At 39.2% G+C, this 9,830-nt stretch overlaps 1 non-coding gene across 1 annotated transcript; it reads right to left on the reverse strand.

Moving 5' to 3' along the window:
• Positions 1 to 9,509: 9,509 nt before the first annotated feature.
• Positions 9,510 to 9,582, reverse strand: TRNAE-CUC. The gene has a single exon. It is a non-coding gene; the product is annotated as a tRNA-Glu (tRNA).
• Positions 9,583 to 9,830: the final 248 nt, after the last annotated feature.

The raw sequence follows: 9,830 nt of genomic DNA on the forward strand, positions 1-9,830 counted from the left end.
ATGATTTATCCCCCGTTTCCATTTTTAAAAAATTGCTCCTAGTCAGTTATTTTTTGCTTACCATCCCCTCCAACCCTAGCTTCTCTAATCTTTTTTTTAACTATTTTTTAAAGCGTACCTTAAATATTATTTTCAGAATAATCTCCCTGCTCCACAGCTGATACATTCCTGCCAGTATCCTCAGCAGTTCCAGTTCCCACTGGTCTGTGTCTCAATCCCTCAGCCTGGCCTTTCACATTAATTCCCCATCTGCTGTCTATACCTTCTCTCTAAGGAAGACATGTGCAGAGTCAAATGACAGGGGAAGTAATCAGAAGAGAGACCAGAGAAATAACACAGGAGAATTAGTGATTGCTAATTTTACAAATTAGAATTAGTGATTTTACAAATGTAAAAATAATAAAGGGGCTTCCCAGGTGACTCAGTGGTAAATAATCCACCTGCAATGCAGGATTTGAGGGTTCAACTTCTGGGTCAGGAAGAGTCCCTGGAGAAGGAAATGGCAACCCACGCCAGTCTTGTTGCCTGGAAAATCCCATGGTCAGAGGAACCTGGGAGACAACAGTCCACGGGGCTGCATGAGAGTTGGACATGACTTGGCAACTAAACACAACAACAACAACAAATAAGATGCAGAGTTCTTTCCCACTCTATTAAACTTCTATACTTCAACTCTGGTCCCAACTTGATTTTTCTTATTGTTATGTATTGAGAATATAGCCGCTTGGGTTAGAGATGTGTGTGTGTGTGTGTGTGTGTGTACACACACACACATATACACATACATACATATACAGCCATATATATCTGGCTACCAGTCTTTGGGCCTCCCCGCAATAAATATGCTTCTCTGTGAAAATCTAAGTTGTATACATTTAATGTTACAGAAATCCAAGTTCATGCCCCAACCAGTAATGCTGAAGAAGCTGAACAGTTCTATGAAGACCTACAAGACCTTCGAGAATTAACACTCCAAAAAAATGTCCTTTTCATCATAGGGAACTGGAATGCAAAAGTAGGAAGTCAAGAGATGCCCAAAGTAATAGGCAAATTTGGCCTTGAAGTACAAAACGAAACAGGGCAAAGGCTAACACAGTTTTGTCAGGAGAACACACTGGTCATAGCAAACACCCTCTTCCAACAACACAAGAGAAGACTACACATGACATCACCAGATGGTCAGCACCAAAATCAGATTGATTATATTCTTTGCAGCTAAGATGGAGAAGCTCCATATAATCAGCAAAAATAAGACTGGGATCTGACTGTGGCTCAGATCATGAACTCCTTATTGTCACAATCAGACTTATATTGAAGAAAGTAGGCAAAACCACTAGACCATTCAGGTATGACCAAAATCAAATCCCTTATGATTGTACAGTGGAAGTGACACATAGATTCAAGGGATTAGATCTGATAGAGTGCCTGAAGAACTATGGACAGAGGTTTGTGACATTGTACAGGAGGCTGTGATCAAGACGATCCCCAAGAAAAAGAAATGCAAAAAGGCAAAATGATTGTCTGAGGAGGCCATAAAAATGGCTGAAAAAAGAAGAGGAGTGAAAGGTAAAGGATGAAGGGAAAGATATACCCATCTGAATGCAGAGTTCCAGAAGATAGCAAGGAGAGATAAGAAAGCCTTCTTAAGTGAACAATGCAAAAGAAAAAAAAAAATACAGGAAAACAGTAGAATGGGAAAGACTAGAGATCTCTTCAAGAAAATTAGAGATGCCAAGGGAACATTTCATGCAAAGATGGGCACAATAAAGGACAGAAATGGGATGGACCTAACAGAAGCAAAAGATACTAAGAGGCGGCAAGAATACACAGAAGAACTATACAAAAAAGATCTTCATGATCCAGATAATGACAATGGTGTGATCACTCACCTAGAGTCAGAATTCCTGGAATGCAAAGTCAAGTGGGCCTTAGAAAGCATCACTATGAAAAAAGCTAGTGGAGGTGATGGAATTCCAGTTGAGCTCTTTCAAATCCTAAAAGATGATGCTGTGAAAGTGCTGCACTCAATATGCCAGCAAATTTGGAAAACTCAGCAGTGGCCACAGGACTGGAAAAGGTCAGTTTTCATTCCAATCCCAAAGAAAGGCAATGCCAAACAATGTTCAAACTATTGCACAGTTGCACTCAAGTCACATGCTAGTAAAGTAATGCTCAAAATTCTCCAAGCCAGACTTCAACAGTATGAGAACCATGAACTTCTAGATGTTCAAGTTGGATTTAGAAAAGGCAGAGGAACCAGAGATCAAATTGCCAACATCTGTTGGATCATTAAAAAACCAGGAGAGTTACAGAAATAACATCTACTTCTGCTTTATTGATTATGCCAAAGCCTTTGATTGTGTGGATCACAACAAACTGAAAAATTCTTCGAGTTGAGAATACCAGATCACCTTACCTGCCTCCTGAGAAATCTGTGTGTAGATCAAGAAGCAACAGTTAGAACTGTACATGGAACAGTGGGCTGGTTCCAAATCAGGAAAAGAGTATGTCAAGGCTATATATTGTCACCCTGCTTATTTAACTTATATGCAGAGTACATCATCAGAAACGCTGGGCTGGATGAAGCACAAGTTGGAATCAAGATTGCCAGGAGAAATATCAATAACCTCTGATATGTAGATGACACCACCCTTATGGCAGAAGGTGAAGAAGAACTAAAGAGCCTCTTAATGAAAATGAAAGAGGAGAGTGAAAAAGCTTTCTTAAAACTCAACATGTAAAAGCAGTGCTAAGGGGAAGGTTCATAGCATTACAGGCTCACATCAAGAAACAAGAAAAAAGCCAAATAAATAACCTAACTCTACACCTAAAGCAATTAGAGAAGGAAGAAATGAAGAACCCCAGGGTTAGCAGAAGGAAAGAAATCTTAAAAATTAGGGCAGAAATAAATACAAAAGAAACTAAAGAGACCATAGCAAAAATCAACAAAGCTAAAAGCTGGTTTTTTGAAAAAATAAACAAAATTGACAAACCATTAGCAAGACTCATTAAGAAACAAAGAGAGAAGAACCAAATTAACAAAATTAGAAATGAAAATGGAGAGATCACAACAGACAACACTGAAATACAAAGGATCATAAGAGACTACTACCAGCAGCTCTATGCCAATAAAATGGACAACTTGGATGAAATGGACAAATTCTTAGAAAAGTATAACCTTCCAAAACTGAACCAGGAAGAAATAGAAGATCTTAACAGACCCATCACAGGCAAGGAAATCGAAACTGTAATCAAAAATCTTCCAGCAAACAAAAGCCCAGGACCAGATGGCTTCACAGCTGAATTCTACCAAAAATTTAGAGAAGAGCTAACACCTATCTTACTCAAACTCTTCCAGAAAATTGCAGAGGAAGGTAAACTTCCAAACTCATTCTATGAGGCCACCATCACCCTAATTCCAAAACCAGACAAAGATGCCACAAAAAAAGAAAACTACAGGCCAATATCACTGATGAACATAGATGCAAAAATCCTTAACAAAATTCTAGCAAACAGAATCCAACAACATATTTAAAAAATCATACACCACGACCAAGTGGGCTTTATCCCAGGAATGCAAGGATTCTTTAATATCTGCAAATCAATCAATGTAATACACCACATTAACAAATTGAAAGATAAAAACCATATGATTATCTCAATAGATGCAGAGAAAGCCTTTGACAAAATTCAACACCCATTCATGATTAAAACTCTCCAAAAAGCAGGAATAGAAGGAACATACCTCAACATAATAAAAGCTATATATGACAAACCCACAGCAAGCATCACCCTCAATGGTGAAAAATTGAAAGCATTTCCCCTGAAATCAGGAACAAGACAAGGGTGCCCACTCTCACCACTACTATTCAACATAGTGTTGGAAGTTTTGGCCACAGCAATCAGAGCAGAAAAAGAAGTAAAAGGAATCCAGATAGGAAAAGAAGAAGTGAAACTCTCACTGTTTGCAGATGACATGATCCTCTACATAGAAAACCCTAAAGACTCTACCAGAAAATTACTAGAGCTAATCAATGAATATAGTAAAGTTGCAGGATATAAAATTAACACACAGAAATCCCTTGCATTCCTATATACTAACAATGAAAAACAGAAAGAGAAATTAAGGAAACAATACCATTCACCATTGCAACAAAAAGAATAAAATACTTAGGAGTATATCTACCTAAAGAAACAAAAGACCTATACATAGAAAACTATAAAACACTGATGAAAGAAATCAAAGAGGACACAAACAGATGGAGAAACATACCATGCTCATGGATTGGAAGAATCAATATTGTCAAAATGGCTATTCTACCCAAAGCAATCTATAGATTCAATGCAATCCCTATCAAGCTACCAACGGTATTTTTCACAGAACTAGACCAAAGAATTTCACAATTTGTATGGAAATACAAAAAACCTCGAATAGCCAAAGTAATCTTGAGAAAGAAGAATGGAACTGGGAGGAATCAACCTGCCTGACTTCAGACTCTAACTACAAAGCCACAGTCATCAAGACAGTGTGGTACTGGCACAAAGACAGAAATATAGATCAATGGAACAGAATAAGAAAGCCCAGAGATAAATCACGAACTTATGGAACCTTATCTTTGACAAAGGAGGCAAGGATACACAATGGAAAAAAGACAACCTCTTTAACAAGTGGTGCTGGGAAAAGCTGGTCAACCACTTGTAAAAGAATGAAACTAGAACACTTTCTAACACCATACACAAAAATAAACTCAAAATGGATTAAAGATCTAAATGTCAGAGAACCAGAAACTATAAAACTCCTAGAGAGAACATAGGCAAAACACTCTCCGACATAATCACAGCAAGATCCTCTATGACCCACCTCCCAGAATATTGGAATAAAAGCAAAAATAAACAAATGGGACCTAATGAAATTAAAAAGCTTTTGCACTACAAAGGAAACTATAAGTAAGGTGAAAAGAACAGCCCTCAGATTGGGGAGAAAATAATAGCAAATGAAGCAACAGACAAAGGATTAATCTCAAAAATATACAAGCAACTCCTGAAGCTCAATTCCAGAAAAATAAATGACCCAATCAAAAAATGGGCCAAAGAACTAAACAGACATTTCTCCAAAGAAGACATACAGATGGCTAACAAACACATGAAAAGATGCTCAACATCACTCATTATCAGAGAAATGCAAATCAAAACCACAATGAGGTACCATTACACGCCAGTCAGGATGGCTGCTATCCAAAAGTCTACAAGCAATAAATGCTGGAGAGGGTGTGGAGAAAAGGGAACCCTCTTACACTGTTGGTGGGAATGCAAACTAGTACAGCCGCTATGGAGAAACAGTGTGGAGATTTCTTAAAAACTGGAAATAGAACTGCCATATGACCCAGCAATCCCACTTCTGGGCATACACACTGAGGAAACCAGATCTGAAAGAGACACGTGCACCCCAATGTTCATCGCAGCACTGTTTATAATAGCCAGGACATGGAAGCAACCTAGATGCCCATCAGCAGATGAATGGATAAGGAAGCTGTGGTACATATACACCATGGAATATTACTCGGCCATTAAAAGAATTCATTTGAACCAGTCCTAATGAGATGGATGAAACTGGAGCCCCTTATACAGAGTGAAGTAAGCCAGAAAGATAAAGAACATTACAGCATACTAACACATATATATGGAATTTAGAAAGATGGTAACGACAACCCTATATGCAAAACAGAAAAAGAGACACAGAAGTACAGAACAGACTTTTGAACTCTGTGGGAGAAGGTGAGGGTGGGATGTTTCAAAAGAACAGCATGTATATTATCTATGGTGAAACAGATCACCAGCCCAGGTGGGATGCATGAGACAAGTGCTCGGCCTGGTACACTGGGAAGACCCAGAGGAATCGGGTGGAGAGGGAGGTGGGAGGGGGGATCGGGATGGGGAATACGTGTAAATCTATTGCTGATTCATGTCAATGTATGACAAAACCCACTGAAAAAATAAAATAAATTAAAATTAAAAAAAAAAAAGAATGAAATTCTGCCATTTGAAACAACATGAAAAAAAAAAAAAAACTCAACATTCAGAAAATGAAGATCATGGCATCTGGTCCCATCACTTCATGGCAAATAGATAGGGAAACAGTGGAAACAGTGACAATCTTATTTTCTTGGGCTGCAAAATCACTGCAGATGGTGACTTGAGTCATGAAATTAAAAGACACTTGCTTCTTAGAAGAAAAGCTATGACCAACCTAGACAGCATATTAAAAAGCAGAGACATTACTTTGGCAACAAAGGTCCATCTAGTCAAAGGTAATGGCTTTTCCAGTGGTCATGTATAGATGTGAGAGTTGGACTACAAAGAAATCTGACCACCGAAGCACTGATGCTTTTGAACTGTGGTGTTGGAGAAGATTCTTGAGAGTCCCTTGGACTGCAAGGAGATCCAGCCAGTCAATCCTAAAGGAAATCAGTCCTGAATATGTATTGGAAGGACTGATGCTGAAGCTGAAATGCGAATACTTTGGCCACCTGATGCAAAGAACTGACTCATCACTGGACAAGACCGTGATGCTGGAAAAGATTGAAGGCCGGAGAAAAAGGGGATGACAGAGGATGAGATCATTAGATGGCATCATCACCAACTCGATGGACATGAGTTTGAGTAAGTTCTGGGAGTTGATGATGGACATGGAAGCCTGGCATACTGCAGTCCATGGGGTCGCAAAGAGTTGGACACGACTGAGCGACTGAACTGAACTGTTACCTACTGCATTCATATGAAAAAGTACACCATGAAAATTTGTGTTTAAAGAGAGGGGGTACAAATATAATAACTGTGAGCACCATTAATTCTCCCCTTTAACAGTTCTTTGGTACCTTCATGCTTGCTGTCCCAGTTCTGCTTTCATAATCTCTTCGGGATTTTGCCTGGCTGTTTCTAATCTCAAGTTCTATGTTTCTTTCTCTCTTTTTCTCTATGATTCTATGCTTTCATATTCCATTGATCCAAGATATGTTCAGGGAGTGAGTTGGTCCAATGGAGGAGGCCAGGGGAGATCCATTGTTTTCTTGGATGAAGAGCAGGTTTAAGCGTTTTAGACGTGTGCTATTGAGCTGGTAATATTATTCTTCAAGGAAAATAGATGCTCAGAAGTCTTGGTGTCTAAACTTGGCTTGTTTTTATAATGGCTTAATGTCAAGATTGATGCTAAAGCAGTTGCTTTCCAGGTTTTATTGTATTTGAGCACCTTTTTGTGCCTTTTTTCCCCCATTTAACTATCATTCCTGGAACTGGAATATCATTTAAAAAGTTATCTTTGCATTAAGGGAGCAAAATGCATTAGTTGAATTTGAGCTGTTTTCCAAAGAAAACTGTCCATCGCAATGATGGCAGAAAATGTACTTGTCTCATGTAAGTCTCTGCCTCACGTTCACCTTGTCCTTTTCATTCCCTTCAACCCTCTCACACCTGGCAGGGCCTTCAATCTCTATAAAGGAATGGCTCTGCACTGTTTGTGGTGGTACCTTTTTAATATTCTCCGTTGCATGTAAAAGCATCTAAATTGACTTTTTCCAAGTTGTCAAGTTGCATGGTCTATTAACTAAAGCCATGAGTACTGATTTGTCTTCCCTGGAGTGCTTGTGAATGAACTATGGCTTACATTCAAAGCTATGTCAACAGATCTTGGTTCTGAATGACCCAGGCCATCCCATGTCAGTAAGGCATGTAAAATTCCTATCTTCTTTTAGTAGATGTGTGAAGTCACTGGGGTTTACTCATTCATTCATTCATTAAACAAATATCTATTGAATGTCTACTTTATGTCAGATACTGTGATAGACATTGGCTATATAATTGGGGAGTACAGCAAGGAAAAGTTTTTGTTCTCCTTGAATGTGAAGGGGAATATTAATCAAATATAATCATATTCATCAAATAATCATATCTATCTCTATATAAAAATTATCAGTTTAAAACAACAAACATGGATTATCTCATTCAGTTTCTAAGGATCAGGGGATTGGGAGCAGCAAGACACTTGGCCAGGTGGGTCTGGCTCAGAGTGTCTTAGGAGACTGTGTGCATGTTGTCGGTAAGCGCTGGAGTCCCTGCAGCTCTGACAGAGACTGAAGCAAGCACTTCATGCTCACTCACGAGGCTGTCGTCCTGTCCGCATGGTCCCCTCTACACAGGGCTCCTCATGATAGAGCATCCCCCTGGAGCAAGTGATGAGAATCAGAGAGCGAATCAACAGTCTTTGAAAACCAAGTCTCAGAAGTCACTTCTGTCCTCTTTTGTTTGTCACACAAATCAGCTCTGGATCAGTGGGAGGGGGGACCACACAAGGGTGTCCCTCCAAGGAGGTGGTGATCCCTGGGTGCTGTCTTGGAAGCTGCCTACAAAACACACACAAACATAACAATAAATCTAAAATATAGTAAGCATTGTAAAGGAGAAATTATGTGTGTTTGTGTGTGTGAGTGAGAGAGAGAGTTCCAGAGCAAAATAGGAGGATCTGACCTGTTGGATGAGAAAGCCTTCCTTAAAACTGTAAGAAATAAGCTGAAATTTGAAGGGTGAAATGGGAAGAGGACCTAGCTTGTTTAGGGGCACTATGAGAGGCATAATGCTTTCAAATGACTGAGAGAAAGCCAGAGTGTAAGGAATGAAGGGGAGAGAGAGGAGTGGAACTCACTAAAGTGGGGGAGATGGAGAAGCCGTACTCTGGGGGCCATGTATCATTGTGGTCTTCACTCTCTTCTCCTCAATGAAAGGGGCTTAAGCAGAGGAATCACCTAGTAAGACTGGTAACTTTTTTATCTTTGGGTATTTAATTAATTAGTTTTTATTGTGTTAAAGTGTATATTATAAAGCTACCTTTTAGAAAAGTTGGAGTATAATTGCTTTACAATGTTGTGTTAGTTTCTGCTTGTATAACAACATGACATTAGGCATTGTATACATGTATCCCCTCCCTCTCGAGCTTCCCTCCCACCTTTGCTCCATCCCACTCCTCTAGGTCATCATAGAACACCGAGCTGAGCTCCTTGTGGTAACAGCAGCTTCCCACCAGCTACCATTTTACACATCATAGTGTCTGGTATGTCAATGCTACTCTTCCAGTTCATTCCCGGCTCCCCACTCCTCACCCCGCCACAGTGTCCCCAAGTCCATTCTCTATGTTTGTGTCTCTGTTCTTGCCTGGCAAATAGGTTCATTCATCAGAACCATTTTTCTGGATTCCACATATAAATGTGTTAATATACTACATTTGTTTCTCTTTCTGACTTCACTCTGTGTGACAGTTTCTAGGTTCATCCACATCATTACAAATGTTCCAGTTTCATTCCTATCTATCACTGAGTGATATTCATTTGTATAAAGGCACCAAAAAAAAAAATTTACTTACTATTGTTTTATTTACTTGACTGTGCTGGGTCTCAGTTGCAACATGTGGAATCTTTTAGTTTGTGGCATGCGGACTCTTAGTTGCAGCATGTGGGATCTAGTTCCCTAACCAGGGATCAAACCTGGGCCCCCTGCATTGAGAGTGCAGAGTCTTAGCCTCTGGACCACCAGGAAACTTCCCCCAAATCTACTTTTTTTTTTTCCATTTATTTTTATTAGTTGGAGGCTAATTACTTTACAATATTGTAGTGGGTTTTGTCATATATTGACATGAATCAACCATGGAGTTACATTATTTTAGACCAGTAATATTTCACACGTACAGTTCAGAACCATTAATTATTCTCCCAATGTTGCACAACCATTAATTACCACTTTCTATTTCCAAAAATTTTTATCACCCTAAACATTAAGTGAGATAC

Source organism: Cervus canadensis, chromosome 22 (assembly GCF_019320065.1).
Source record: "Cervus canadensis isolate Bull #8, Minnesota chromosome 22, ASM1932006v1, whole genome shotgun sequence".
In the NCBI taxonomy this organism is placed as follows: domain Eukaryota; kingdom Metazoa; phylum Chordata; class Mammalia; order Artiodactyla; family Cervidae; genus Cervus; species Cervus canadensis.